The sequence below is a fragment of the Schistocerca piceifrons genome, unplaced genomic scaffold (assembly GCF_021461385.2).
Source record: "Schistocerca piceifrons isolate TAMUIC-IGC-003096 unplaced genomic scaffold, iqSchPice1.1 HiC_scaffold_2356, whole genome shotgun sequence".
NCBI lineage: Eukaryota > Metazoa > Arthropoda > Insecta > Orthoptera > Acrididae > Schistocerca > Schistocerca piceifrons.
The window spans coordinates 6220380-6235790 of NW_025728290.1; the positions used below are offsets into that span (position 1 = coordinate 6220380).

At 42.9% G+C, this 15411-nt stretch overlaps 1 long non-coding RNA gene across 1 annotated transcript in view; it reads right to left on the reverse strand.

Moving 5' to 3' along the window:
* Positions 1-12134, reverse strand: part of LOC124742894 — a 49518-nt gene extending 37384 nt beyond the window's left edge. The window contains exon 1 of the long non-coding RNA XR_007010273.1: positions 12024-12134. This is a non-coding gene — a long non-coding RNA (uncharacterized LOC124742894). The remainder of the gene's footprint in view (positions 1-12023) is intronic.
* Between the last annotated feature and the right edge of the window lie 3277 nt (positions 12135-15411).

A 15411-nucleotide genomic window follows, 5' to 3' on the forward strand; every position in this document is an offset into this window, starting at 1 on the left:
TTACCTTGTTCATGTTTCAGTGAGTCCAATATATATAGCAAACATTTCACCGTATTTCTTTTGGAATAGCTTTGTTTTACGTCGCCATTACCGCGCTTAATACTTGTACTCTCTGTGTGGTGTGAACCAGTGTTTCAATTATGCTGGATACCTCCGAATTTTTCGTCGCTAAATTTTCCACTCTTGCTCTTATAAAATGTACCTATGCGTTACGTCGGATGTTATCGCGATGGGTTGGAACACAAAATAATAATAGGAGATACGATAATCAACATCCCATGGTCAAGAAATAAGTCGATTCGAGACACTGAATTCCCAACGATTACAGTGAAACTGCGACCACTTAAACCCTCTGTCACAATTTCGATTCCCTGTAACAGAAACGTTTTGTCTCAATGACAACCTGTCAGTTACTAAGTGGAAATGGTGTGATATCAGGTTTTATTGATTCCATTTTTGAGCAGGATATTTTGTTGAACAACCCAGTTGCCCTATTCAGGTGCTGCGAGCTGTGTTGTTATATTCGTGATTGAAGCTCTCTGTCTATCCACGTTTGGTTCAGAATATATAATTATGGAAATCTTGTTCTGCCTGGAGCAAACACAAATTCTTCTTGTCGAACACCCAGACACGTTTCAGGGAAATTTCGATATCGCCAATCGCTTAATTTAATTATAATGTTAAATTCTCATAGCATCACATGTTTACGTGGATATCTGACATTAGCGGTAGAGCTAATATTTTGCTTCAGTTTGTCACTTGTTGTTCATTCAGCTTTTACATGTCTTTACAGAGTATGAAATCTGCCCTTTCTAACACGTACTATTGAGGTACAAGTGAATATCTGATAAACAGTAACAAATAACGAATACAGAATAAAAATTATAGAAACTAATTTAGAGGCTGTCCACAGAGAAAAACCCTCTTTTCAGTTTGCTTCCAAAACAAAATTAATTGAAATAAATTTATTTTCTTCTCAAAAATAATTTGTATGTCAAGTTAAGGTTTCAAAATAAAGCTACAAGGTCAATTCAAATAACTTCCATGTGGGCCTCTGAGGTGTCGCGAAGAATGTAACCTGCATTCAACACCCATCCAGATCTGCTACAACATGTCCGGAGGGATGGTAACAGTGACTGCCACAACCCAGGTACAGAAGTCTTAAAGCTCCCTCACTGCAATAGTGAATACTCTGTCCTTCTGTAGTCCCAAAGAGAAATATATATTAATGGCGTGATATCACAAGAACGTAGATGCCATTCACGGGTGCCTCTCGTCCAATCCAACGACTTCAGAATGTTTGATTCAGAGCTGTCCGAACATCCCACAATCGGTGACGCTGAGTTCCATCTCTTTGAAAACAAATTTTGGTTGCAGGTCCTCAGCCTGGGGAAAAGCAAATATCTCCAACATCGTTCCTGTGTCGGTCTCTTCAGGAAGGTGAACGGTCCAGTTACCTTGTCGCATGTGAGACCACACAAAACAATACCTGAGGCCAACCGCGCACGTTTTCCTTGATACTTTGCAGAGCCTGTGATTCTCACATGCGTACGTTACGTGCATTTTCAGTTCCAGGCAAATGGAGTGTGGAGTGATCAAGAACTATTACACTTAACAAGAAAGCAGGATTCCAGTTGGTTCGTTTAAGCATTTCACATGCAAAGCCATGTCGCCGTTGCTTCTCGTCTGGCATTACCGGTTGCAGAATCTGCACCTAGTGTAATGCAGATACAACCGCTTTTTGAAGACCTTGGGAATAGTTACACGTGGCATCTGAAGTTCCTACGAAACCTGACGAATTAATCTGCGTAGACTTCGTTTCGAGGGACAACATCAACTTACTCTTTAGAGACACATCGACCCCTAGTATGCCACTTCAGAACGTTGCCAGTGGCCAGAAGCTACCTACGCCATTCTTTTATCCTCTTGGTGGCTGTTACCACTTTCTTGTAAACAGAACGAACTTGCCTTTGGGCCATAACAATGGGTTTAAATTCCGCATACCAAAGCACAGTATGTGCCTTCTCCTGTCAACTGACAACATTTTCGCTTGGACATGCGACAATGAAAAAGCGATAACGCGTCAAACGTTGACAAAAGCTGGGAAGAAACTTTCGTTCCTGCTGCACGCAAAGGACGAGCCAGACCTGAAACAAAGAAAGATTCATTATATATATATATACTGCCTCAAAAATAGGGCATTTGGGTGTAGCCAACCGGTGTTACGGAACCTCATGATTAAGAAATCTCTTCAAATCAGCTACTTCGAAGACGACATGTGTTCTTAGCCAGAGCAATTTATTGTTTTTGAGACACAAATGAAGACTGTATCCCCAGTGAGGATGCACCTGTATCTGTTAGTTGCGGGTTTTCTTGTTGTTTGGTTGTTTCTGGCGTGGTGGGTCCTGTTTACTTCCTTCCTGGTAGTTCGCATTATATGATCTCCTCTTAGAGCGTACCAATAAAAAATTAATAGTCAAATGAATCAACAAATATTAAAAGAAATTATATAAATTATTTGGTCTTTTGTAGGTACCAGAAAGTTATCATTTCCTTGGCATATATACTTTTAGTGAAATTAAGCTTAACCCTTCCTTATCCAAGCAGGAATCACTACCTGTCATCAGAGGCGCGGTTATGGGTCGGTGACCTAGTCCAGTACACAGACTGAATCAGCAAGGAAGAGCGAGAGCAAGAAGGTTACTATTGCACTGTGTACTATTGGAAGACACTACGTATTGTCATCAGGAAGGAATAACAAAATTAGGGTTTAATAACCTATCGACGAACTAGGCCAATACTCTCTCTTTCAAAGAACGACGCTGATATTCATCTTAATTTGCTGAAGGAGACAACAGGTGTGGAACATCGAGGCACATTTTTCTGCCGCGAACACCTGCCGCTGATTTGACCTTGAAGAAATGCTAAAAATGGTGGTTGGAGATTTAGAGATTGAGGCGGAGGACAGCGGAGGGGGATTGGGTTCATGGGCAGCACGAAGGGAGCATCAGACGTTCACGTAAACGTCTTAGAGCTGCATGAGTGTAAAATCAGATTACTACGGCAAATTGTGTCAGGCAAATATGTATAAACTCACGCCTGTTACGCAAGAAATCGACATCATCTTATGCACTTCAGTGCCTATACATTTACATGTTTGTGAGAAGTTTGGTAATACCTTTTAAATTAAAACGTATTTCAGATGTTTGACTTATTTCTTGTCCTTGGGAGCGCTTTCAGTTACCATTTGTACAAGGAACGTTAGTAATTGAGGTTTCATAGCTGAAATAGTTGAATGTTTCTTCTGCAACCACTCTTAGAACTTACGTGTTCGTTAATCTATTTTGAGAGTTTCATTCTCAAATGTTACTTAATTGCTTGGTGAAATGATCCCTGTAACATTTGATTGGGAGGTTGAAGATGTCAGACCCTATCATGAGAATAAAGGTACCAGAAAAATCCTAACTGTGTCTGCAGAAGGATATACTCAATTGATTCCTGGGACGGGAAATTTTGTCTGAAGTGCAGGCCTACAACAGTGATTGACGTTTTGCGTATGCATGACTACAATGTATAGTTGTGGATAAAACTAGCATTTTCTGCTAGAAGTCAATAGTGACACCGTAATAGGATGGTAATAAATACTGTTTATTAATAAATATAAAGCTTCACATAGGAGATGCATAAGAGACATAAATTTATGCTTTGTCGCTATTGCTGTGCTGTGTAATATCACCAGCGGAAAAATGCTGCCATCGGAGCACAAAAAGACGAATGTTCTCCTCTTTACTAAAACACTCTGGATGAAAAGTGTGGAAGCAGCTTCCTCATTCCTCCTTGCTCAGCACCTTAAAATTTTTTCCCAAAACTTTGGCATGAGAAAATATGCGTACTCTTTTTAAAATGCAACTCAACTCTCACTTCTATAACATCCACTAACTGTATCTCGCTCACACCCACTACTCCATCGTTGTAAATCTCTCATACCTATCCACTTCCAAGTGCCCATTCCCATTCAGTCATTCAGCCTAACTCATTGCCATTATCTCCTTCTGTCTCTCTGCCACTGTCTCGTATCTCACAGCCACTGTCTCCTTCGTTCAGTCCTATTAATACTGTCCCATTTCACTCTCACTGTCTCCCCCTTCTCTTACTACTTCTATCTCATTCATTCCTTTCCACTGCTTCTGTCTCTTCTACCTGTCACTATCCCTGCCTTCCTCGTTGTCATTGACATATATTCTGTCCGTCATTATCAATGGCTCTCAGCCCCATACACTTTCTTCTTCTTTTTATCGTCTCCCATTGACGCTGTCTCCTTCACTCTTCCTACTACTCTTCCGTTAGTGTCAACTATGTTTAACTGCCACTGTGTCCCTCCCTTTCTCCAACGCTGTCATTGTCTCCTTCGCTCTTTCTGTACCATAACTCCTGTAAGCTATCTTCCAGTATTCGGCACCTTTCTGTCTCTTTCCTTCTACCACTGGCACAACTATGTTCACAATCCAAAATATTAGCGAAAAATTGTAAAGGTGCTGAGGAGGGTACTATGAGATAGCTTTCAATAAATTGTAGCGTATTCGCCTTTTTTCTGCTTTGATAGGAATCTTTTTCCGCTGTTTCCCTTCTTTTCCCTGCTACAGTAGGGCATGTCATTCATATCAAAAGAATCTTGCGTATCAGCAAAATTTTTATAGTTTACTTATGGGGAATTGAAACAACGCAGAACTACATGCTTTCATACCTCAGGCCGGATTTTGGGTGCAAAAAATTCTGCATGTTCTTCCCAGAAGAGTCTCACGATAAGGGAGACACTTTCAGCATATTTCTTAGTGTTACGTTGCTTTATAAACTATGTTTTCACCTTACGTTGGATATTACGTGCGTATTTTATGTAAAAAAAGGGGTAGTTTTTAACCTCAGTCTCTCGAAAAACAGGTAAAGAAATCAAGAAAAATTTCAAGGTAGTTTGAGTTTGGGATTTTAGGAATATATCTTAAAAATTATAGCAATTTTTTGTATATTGCCGTCATGGAAACAGTGGCTCAGATGTTGTACCCAGAAAACATGTTTCTTGGGTTTTCTTATGAACCGCCCATGAACCAAATGGTATCCCCATAAGCCCCTCTAGGTGCACCGTAGAGCACATCCAACCCAAGAAGATCAGACCGATTTGCTCCATTTGGTTAAGCTGGAGTAAGACGATATTTCTCTTGGGTACAAATGGACCATAGCCCAAGGGCTTTCCAAACCACTTGATCCAATCTTTCTATCGCCAACAGAGCTCCGAGGTATGAGAGACGGAAAAATCCTGTTCTTATACGCGGCGTTTTGGAACATATTGGGTAGGTACGCTGGTGCATGATTACCGATTATGAAGACAAGAGATTTCCCACATGCGAGGTATGATTACGAGTAGATGGTTTAAATGGAAGAAAGGAATAGCGCGAAATCTAGTAGAAGGCTAATTAATGCTGTACCACTACCTGCTGCTGGATACCACTGTGAAAACGTGTATAATACAAATTTCTTCTTAGTTTTGATTGGTATCGGCAATTGAAGACAGATGCCATTGCAAATGCAGCTTGGCGTTACCAACGTGACCGTCAACTGTTTGACGTCGCTGAAACTAAAATGACTCTGGTCAATTGCTTAGTTTGCATTTGGCAGCCATTCAGTACTTTGTTTTATGTGGTTTTCACTGAGGTGGAAAAAGTGCATTATTATTCAGCAATTCGCTTTTTGGAAAACATACGACAAGGGAAATAAAAGAAAATTTCAGTATAATTTAAGTCATCAATGGTGATGGTTAGATACTGGATGAAAGTGATCGAAAATCTGTTTTTGATGAGGATTGCTCCATTTGTTCGCGAATGTAGTTGCCGAAGAAACAGCTGAAAAGTTTATATGGTTTCCGCTGTCCCAGAACGAAAGTGCGAGGTGTAGGAGTCCGTAAGTATGTTGATGGGAACGTCAAATAATATTTCACACGACAAGTTTATAATGAACTGCTGCGGGCTCTATGACTGCCGCGATTTCTAGCAAGAACCGGGTATGCCTTTTGACTTCGAAGGAATTGGGTGCAATGTAACTATATCCGAGGAACTTTTTGCGTCGTGTTGTCACCATCTGTGAGATCACAATTGAAACCCAGGAAGTCAAACTGTAATAGAAACAATTTCCTCCAAAGATAAGTGCCACAAATTTGTGGCAACAATTTTTTTTTTTGTGATGCAAACTGTGTCGCACTCATACACTTCTTACAAAAAGCAGAAACAATCGCTGTAAACCACTACAGTGAGGTATCTGTCATCTGCTGCGTGAAACTGAACGAAACGTGGCGCATTTGGCGAAGGATAACGTTAAGTCGTGTTTCAGTATGACACTGCACCAACACATTTATATCGATCTGTCACTGCAAAACTGCGTGAAATGCATTATGGGTTGCCGCTATATCGGCGTATTCACCAAATATAGCTTCCTGAGATTCCTTCTTGTTCCAGAAATAAAATGGCTTCAGATAACGAACTCTGCTCAAATGACGAAGTGATTGTCCTGTCAGAGGAGTGTTTCGGAGAACTTGACTATTTCTATTTTATGGGAGAACTGTGTACCTCTAAAAGCTGACGTTGCTTTTGTTAGTGAAAATAATTTAAAACTAATCATTTGCTCCAAAGAAATTTATTTATCCTTTCAACCGCAAATAACACTACCAATTTTGGAACCTATGTGAGGCACGTACGTGGTCGACTCTGAGAACTCTGAGACAGAGGACGGACCAAAGTTTTCCGTAACATACCAGACATTGGCCCGACGCTCATTGCATGAAGGTGTATGTTGGTAAGTGAGATAGCGTCGTTACGATCGCCGTATTGGCACATACAAAGCTACCCTTTTTTAAAACAGTTCTTTCTTTAAAACACGTATAACACTGCGCTTAGAGTTTTATACCCGTCTCTTGACTATCTTGACTGTTTTCCAAAACCTTCGCAGCGTCCTAACGTTTTTTACTGTATCCAAGTACTGCTGTGTCAGTTCCTCGTGGACCTGAACACGCAGAAACACATACAATCTTTTTGACTTTAATGAGAGTCTTGTGGTTGCATTTCTGTGTATACTCTTATATGCCCGATAGATACACCTGATAGAAGATAATGCAGCCTTATCATAGTGTTTGAACTTTCTTTAAGAAATTCATCTCACGAGATTTGGTGTTCGTCCGTGGGAGAGTCGCTGGCTATGTGGGTCTTGGCCGCATTACATTACTGCCGCGCATTTTAGCTACTGTGGTGCTGTGCTCCACAAGGTCTTGTGCGCCATGCTGTTGAATAACTCCCTCTCCCTGAGGTTACGATGGCTTGTCTACAGTATACTCAATTGTTCAATTGTAGCCGATATTCCACAGGAAAACTTGCTCGAGACGCAGCTACACAAATTTTGCACTTCAAAATTTCCATTGGTAGAGCAAGTGCACCTCGAATTTTACGCCGACGATAGACGCTTTACTCACTTATTATGAACGTGGCACACCTATGTCGCTGCCTCCAGCCAGAGTGTAACACTCCGAAATTTTAGATTACAGATTGAGCATCTGTAGCTTAATGCAGCACAATACAGGTGGTCAGCATGTGTAGGCGACGGCTACCAGTCGACATCCAACCGATGACTCCTGTTTGCTGGACGAAATTGTCGTTATGTCTCGGAGTGGAGATGGCCAGACGTCCGACTCGGCGTTCACATCTCTTCAACCCGTCGTCCACGAACTGCAGTGACCAGTACTGCAATAGGTGGCAATGGTGTGAAGTAATGCCACCTCCAACCACTTTCAGCGAATCCTGTAAGTAGGCTGTTTAGGTTTTTTTATTGGTAACGCCACGTAGCGCTCTGTAAGAAAATCACTGGCTGTGCTGTGAGCAGTCTGTGGCTGGTCAGCATTGTTGTAATATTCGCTATTGTAATGTTGGGCAGTTGGCTGTTAACAGCGCGTAGCGTTGCGCAGTTGGAGGTGAGCTGCCAGCAGTGGTGGATGTGGGGAGAGAGATGGCGGAGTTTTGAGAGCGGATGATCTGGACGTGTGTCCAGTGCCCCGCCACGAGTATTTCCAAACAGCATGCGTTGAAACAGGTAGATTTACCCTGCATTGTGTTCCTGTATCGGTTCCATTTTCATATCCATTACCGTAATTTCACCCCATAGATCTAAGATCAGGGACCTTTAGCCACACAATGCACTGTGTGACGCACCGGAAAAAGGTCACTCAAAACATGGCTGGTATGAGTAGTTTTGTAGACCAGCTGTTTTCACTGAACTAAGGCGAACAATGCAGACAATTTTTTAACATTGCTTTAACGTTTATAAATGTCAAATTATCACACTGCCTTTTTGTAAAGGAATTTATATACCTTTTTCCCGAAGCAAGGGTCTGCGAAGAGGACTTTAGCGACATAACATGTACGGAACTTGATCACACAGTAAGAGGATAACAGCGCCGCATACTATCCACCTCGAGGAATACAGGTCCCACAGACATCTCCCTACTGTTTCAAATGTGACCAACTATTTAACTCAGGTTCACTTTCTTTATTTACCTGTGCACTTGAAACCCACCAGTATTTTCTCCGCCCTTGAGGTTACTCAGACTTTTCAACGGGTTCAACAGCTGAAGAAGTGGATGTGGTTTTTGTTTATGGCGAGTGTCACCAAACTTTTAGATGGGTTGTGAAGGTGTAAGCGAGAATGTGTTCTGCTCCTGCCAAGCCCTTACAACCTGCCTTTGCAAATTCTATCAAAAAATTAAAGAAACTGAGACTGTGGAAAACAAAATACACGCACAAAAAGAGTCAGCAGCTGATGAAAGAAATGCAGCTAAATTTGTAGTGGAAGTATGACAAAATCTACACCTGCGAATATTATAATTCAACGCATTTCGTTCTTTCCATATTTCGCATCATTTACAGCTTCCTGTAAAATACTTTAAGAATCGGTTACAGTTCTGCAGAGACTGTAGGTGAGTTGATTTTTGCGCGCCAGATTTTGTTTACAGATGAAGCAGCTTTTACAAACCATGCACATCAATTTTCGCGGTATGCACTACTAGCCACTTACAAATCCACACTGGCAGTGAGAACTGGATAGAAAACAACCTTGATCTGTCAATGTGCAGGACGGGATTTCCAAGACTGACATCAATGATTCCTGTTTTAAGGAAGGGACTCCAAGTATTCACGACTATCTACGGATACTTAGAGATCTGCTGCTGTAATTATTGGAAGACCTTCTGCTGGACATAATGCAGTCTACATGGTATCAGCAAGACTGATGTTCCGATCAATCAGCACAGATAATGACAGCCATTCTTAGCAAAACGTTTCGAGGTCGTTGGATCAGTCATTTGAGAAACACAAAATGACTTGCTCTCTCACCAGACCAAATAGCTCTGGACTTTTGTGTGGGGCGAAAATTAAAACTGGAGCTTCTGAAACACCTGTGATTAAATTTTTTATTGATTGGTAACTCCATGGCGTTCTGTGTGCACAATGGCCATATATGTTAAATTAAAAGGAAGGTCAGCGTTGGTCATAGTATTGATGTTTTATTGATAGCATAGAGTTATTGTGATCGTTTCTCAGTTTTGGTTATTGATAACTTGATTCCAGTATCTCAGTTTAATTTGTACAGCACTGAAGATGATCACTATGTGATCGAAAATCGATTATGGTATCAATAAACATCAATATTACGACCAACGCTGACATTCCTTATAATTTTAAACTTTTTATTGTTAGTGATTGAATAATGTAGGAGCTTAACCTTTCATTTTGATGACTGTTACCTAATGGATAAGAGCTGATCAGTTTTAACTGCTAGGGGATCTGTTTCAGTCGGATTTTGGATGGTCAGTAATATTTTACTGAAGGAATAGAGGTTTTCTGTAACGAAGTTCATGTAAGTTTTCACTAAATAAGGCAATATATTACCATCAAATAGAATAGTAGACAGTCACCATCTTCATCATACATGTCTATTCATGTCCAAGCACAGGTCAAATTCACCGAAATCTGACACACGCTGTTATAATGGTTCAAATGGCTGTAAGCACTATGGGACTTAACATCTGAGGTCATCAGTCTCCTATTCTTACAACTACTTAATCTTAACTAACCTAAGGACATGACACACATGCATGCCCGAGGCAGGCTTCGAGCCTGTGACCGTAGCAGCAGCGCAGATCCGGACTGACGTGCCTATAATCGCTCTGCCACAGCGGCCGGAACTATTATAATCTGCAAACATGATACACACTGCAATCCACTGGTCGATGTGGTACATGAGAATGCGTAACATCAGCATTCCATCTTTACAATCACTTTTTCTGACAATATGTACTTCAGCGTTAGTCGGTGTAATTCTTACGTGTTACTGAGTGTCAGTCCATGGCGATGGGCAGTGGGGAGAGGAGGGGGAAGAGAGGGAGAGGGAGAGAGAGAGAGAGAGAGAGAGAGAGTGAGAGAAAGAGACGCTCAGCAATACGATAAGCCCCATCTTGCTACGCCATTACACTACTCCTCAGTTGACTGATGACTGCAGATCCCTTATATTCTAGAAGTAAACATATACAACTACTGAAGGCATGAAATTTTGTATAACACGCACTTATGCTGTGATACACGAAAATGAAATTCAGTGTGCAGCATTGTCTGACCGAAACCGCTTTATCGCTAGTACCAATGCTCAGCCTCAAGATTCTGAGCACTTTATATGACAGTCTTTACAACGAACACAAAAGCCGAACCGAGTTATGTGTCCACATACATTTGGTGCAGTATGGCACACGTTTCTGCAACTTCCTCCTGGCGATGGGACAGGAATTTGTGGCGCTTTTAACTTATTACTGTTCGATCAAGTACCATGCATGTTAGGCCATCGAAGTCCTCTCAAAAGGCTCTGTCCATGCTACAGAAGAAATGCATAGTTCCATGAAAAAGTCGGTGTTATAATTTGGCAACTATAAACATTAAAAGTTACATGCATATATGAGAAAATTTGCCACATTGGTAGCTGCCGCACCCAATACTTCTCCAAATTTTCGATTTTAATTTAGGCTGAAATTTGATAGCATAATGTTGTGTACACAGTTCCGCGTAGTCAGTGCGTACACAACTTTCCCAGTAGAGCGCGCCCCGCTAAGCACAACAGTGCAGTCGCAGCGCTCGTCCGTCTCCACACTACGAGATGGCGCTGCCATAGAGACGGACCAAATTCTGCTTCCGCTGATCTGCGTATTAAAATGTAACGCAGCCAATGGGATTGCTGCTAACGTAGAACCTTTTCTCCTCATGGATCACACTCGCGCAGTGATACATGAACGTGCGAGGTATTATAACGAGTGTACAGACCTCTGATTAGTCAGTCTGCATTTGTCTGCACTAGTCTGTACCAGTCTGCATTTGTCTGCAACAGTCTGTACGAGTTCTACATTTGTCTTTACCAGTCTATAGTCAAGTGTCAGTCTGCACCTAATAAGATTACCATATTCCTGTACATATCCATGAAGATAAATGTATAGACACTTTTGCCGAGTATCAGAGATATATGTGAGAATAAGATTAACGTACCAATACCAAAGGAACTTGAGATTGTCAATTGCAAATAGCATCCAGAACCAAGTTAAGTAATTTTTATGCTTGTTATTATTTTAATAAATGTGTGTGAAAATTAATCAAGTTCTGTTTAAAGTTGGTCACTGTCAATCTGCTACTCTAAGCGTGCAAGTGGCATATCTATCGTCTGACCTAACGGCAGAAGATAAACACGCCATGATAAGACCACGAGGCATATTGCTGACACTCGCCTACGTCGTTAGAGCGACAAGTCAAATAATCTCATGGTGTGTGTACTGAGAGTCTTACAGTACGCGCACCACACGTAAATATGCATGACAAATCGAAAGCTGCGTGTTACTGACACACTCTCTAAAGAAACTGATGAATCGATGACAGGGCAGAAAGATACGATTAGATTACCTGAAGGCATGAACGTGAGGAACAGGGTGCTGTAGGTGGTGACGATGGAGACGAAACCTGCGACGAGCCGCAGGTCCAGCGTGAGCACGCCCAGCAGGTTGACCACGGGGCGTTCAGAGGACACCTGCCGCGCCAGCAGCCACAGCTCGCGGTGGGCGGCGCCGCCCACACGCCTCCCGCCCAACAGCAGCTGCGAGCAGAGCCGCAGTGTGACGCTGGCTTCGGTCGCTGTCCAGTGGACAGGCAGCAGCAGCAAGGCTAGCGCGCTCACTTTGAATATCAGTCCAATCCCCGACTCCTTAATGATCTCCTTTAATGTCGTGCCTGGCGATGACAGTTTCCGAAGAATGAAATAAATCTTTACTACAATTTTCAGCGCGAGCATTGCAAAGTTTAACACTAACACGCTGGTATGGATGGAGGTAACCAGCAGTGACAATTCACAGAGTGCTGCATAGGCCCGCCTGAGCGAACGCAAGTAGGACGCTTTGCAACATGCGCTTTGGCTGTTCACTTGTGACGCCCGTCTTGTTACCGAGCTTCTCTTGCAAGGTGTCCCACAAACCTCGTCTCTCATGTTGAGGAGGCAAATGTTTAGGAGCGAAACTCTTTGCCTGATAATGAGCTGCAAGTCCATGTATTTCAAAATAACTAGTATACCAGCTCCCAAGCTGTTCAGACTAAATATTGCCCCTACAACAGCACCCCAACCAACACGAGCACGAAAAGGGCCAGTGAGAAACAGACAAAACCAGAGAAACAATAAAAACAGTTGCAGTTTGACGAACCGTTTCTGGTTTGTCTTTTCCGACCCAACATGGACCATCAGAACTCTGTCACATAACGTTAGTAACCGTAATATTTCCATGTATTTGTGTGTATTGCATAAAATATCTGTAACTATTGCAGTAAAAGATAAGACTGGGTATTGTGAAGCACCTATAACTACAACATAATTTACTGCAGAGAATGTGTTTATCATACCACAAAAAAAGTCTAAAAATATGAAAGCAGATGTCAGCTGCAGAATAATAGCGAGTATTAGGATGGCAATATCCGATCTGGACTGCTTGAGCGATGTGGTCCTCACATCTATAGTGAATGGCGTGAGCCCAAACAGCTTGCACGCGAAGTGGAATGGTTTGCACGCCAGGAGTAAGTTCTTAGTGAGCTGTGTTGCTTGAAACTCGAGTCCATTTGTTGTCGTCATCTGAAAAACGATCAGACACAGTTATCAAATTAGTTAATACTGATTTCAGGTACATATTTCAATACGAAAAATCAGCGTTTTCAGAAATTTTTGTTTTGGTATTTTTTTACATATATCGTTAACATTAGCATCCATTTTTCCTCCCTTGCTACTACAGTTATGTTACAGACATGCTGACAGCTGCGAACCACCTGCATCCCCTTAGTGCTTGATGTCTTCCCCGAAGGCGATGTCATCTCTCAGCAGTATAACTGTCCATGTCTCGGAGACAGAACCGTGCCACAGTAGTTTGAGGAGCTTTGAACTGAACGCACGTTGAAGTCTCGGGAACGAAACACGATTGATGTAAATCCTAAGGGACACATCTGGGCAGCTATCTGGCGCCATCACCACATATGCAAATCAGCGGCCTGTTACTTATGTGTACTACATGTTACGTGAATAGACATCTAATGCCACATAGCTCTCGTTGCGCTGGGTAGCCGCGCGGTCTCGGCGCCTTGCCACTCTTCGTGCGGTTCCCCCTGGCGGAGGTTCGAGTCCTCCCTCAGGCATGAATGTGCGCGTGTTGTTCTTAGTGTGAGTTTGTGTAAGTTATATTAAGTAGTGTGTAAGCCTAGGGATCAATGACCTCAGCAGATTAGTCCCATAGGAACGCACCAACACTACATAGCTCCAGATGCCTGCCAACAAAATGGATTAACAAGCTATATAATATTTTGGCACATCAGTGCCCAAATATATCGTTATTTTACGCATACATTCATTTCTATGTCCTATTCGTATATATATATATATATATATATATATATATATATATATATATATATATATATATTCTTATTACAGTCTGCACACCATATCTCAATCTCTGATGACTCTTCTCTCAACCCTCTACAGCTCCCGCGATTCTTGAGTCAGCCCTACATCACGCGAGCAACTCCATGTGCAGCGTACTACAGTATCGTTTTTGTCCAGTGAAATGTTTACTTATAGCCCGTCAATTGGAAACCTGTACTTTATGCATCTGATACTTACAGATGAACACATGGATACATGAAACGTACATTACCTCACTGCTGCGTCACGAATAAATGCAAACGTGGATTTGGGGAATTCTTGTAAATTTCGAACAGCAATTGCTGGAATGCAGTAAGCAAGGGACGGATTGGCACATTGGATGGCAGGCGCTGGGAATGTCGACATTTTGCAAACGATTCTGCGAGACAGGTTCACAACACTGCTGGCAGGCACGGCCCGGCGGGCACTGTGTACAAATGTGAAGTAATCAGGGCACCACAGGGCATTGACGTGCTGTGAAGAACCCATAACGTAGCAGTCAACACAGTGTTTAGTGACCCGTGTGTAAGTGCTGAAGTGGGATAACGTTGAATTATCAAAGAACACTCCAGTTGTCCCCTCCAGAGGAAATACGTCAGAGGCATAGGAGGCTCAAAGCAGGCAGTCGTGTCGCCATTTTGTCCGCGTCTAGAACCGGAGAGAATGACGATTGCTCAAGTTGCAGGTTAACCACGACGACCTTGTGGTGACGGATATCGGTGGCCAACCAGCCTGCTGAAACCACCTCCAACCTCAGCTGCGCAGACGAGTCATTGCTTTGGCGGGGATCGTCGAACCTTGGAGCGAGAGGGCTGCTGGCGTCCGCTCTCCGGCGCGCAGTAAGGTGCTGTCTGCAGGGGCGGGGCCGGGGCACGAACGTGTGACCTCCTGGATGCAGAGCTGTCTGCGGACACTGAACGAGCTGCCCTGGACGGACGGCCTGAGCTGCCAAGGCTCACTACAACGACGGCAGTCGGCTGTTTCTCTTCGGCCCTCTACGTGGTGTCCACGAGTCGCGCTTGAGGGAGCAGTCAGCCGTGTTCTGGGCCAAGGGCACTGTTAACGCATCCGGCGGGCGCTTCGCTGTGGCCCAAGTAGGATCGCTAGGTTCGCAAGGCTGGGTAGTCGGACGCCGATGATGCAGATTCCAGCATGTGCATGGAGCTAACTCACGCATGCTGCACTGCGCCACCGCTGAGTTCGGGCAAGGCCGGCAGTATATCTCCGATGTAATAGAGTCAGTGACACACTCATCCCTCTCACCTAAACCACACCTCTCGGTCGTTCTGACGTATTACAACCCCTGAGCTCGGGGTGTTGTAACATGATACATGTAAA